Here is a 719-nt window from a genome sequence, read left to right on the forward strand (position 1 = left end):
ACTATTTTGTGTTCTGAATAGCCTGCAGGGATGGCCTTAAATCACGGGCAGATGCCTGTATGTTAAACAGCTGCAATTTCATGCTTAACTTCATTATTGATGCTACATTCCTCATGAAGACACTTACATTTATGCTCTAACCGCACACGGCCCCGGACAAACAGCTCGTGAACACGGCAGGAATGAGGGGTTGAGTGTTTAGCATAATGGCTACTGGAGGATGGATTCTCTTTTCCCAGCAGCAGGAAATCAGGAAGGGTTCTCAGAAGTGCTGCCTGGCCCTCTAGCTGACTGGCCCCACCTCTTCACTGGCCAACAGTGTAAGCAGGTGCAATCCCATTAGACAAACTGATTTGCAAAACGGACTAAGCCTCCTGCTAGCCGGCACCATGCTGAAACCAGGTCCCGCCTCTTTTACTGTTGCAAGTTTTTATTTTTTTTACCAAATCAGGCTGAAAAAGGACAATTCAGACCGTTGAGAAAAACAAACAAACAAAAACGCAAGAGTGCCCACATTGCACAGTGAGACTCCAAGAAACTGCAAACCAGCTCAGATGAGTCTCCTTTTGGCGCAGAGCAGGGGTTTTTTCCATCCTACTGCGCAGGTGAAATTGTTCGTAAATTTTTACACCTTTTACCCCAAACGATGTGAAAGAAAAACCTGTCTCCCACAGAGTTTTAAAATACCTCAAACATACTGATGAACAACCAGGCCAATA

This window comes from Aphelocoma coerulescens, chromosome 4 (assembly GCF_041296385.1).
Source record: "Aphelocoma coerulescens isolate FSJ_1873_10779 chromosome 4, UR_Acoe_1.0, whole genome shotgun sequence".
NCBI lineage: Eukaryota > Metazoa > Chordata > Aves > Passeriformes > Corvidae > Aphelocoma > Aphelocoma coerulescens.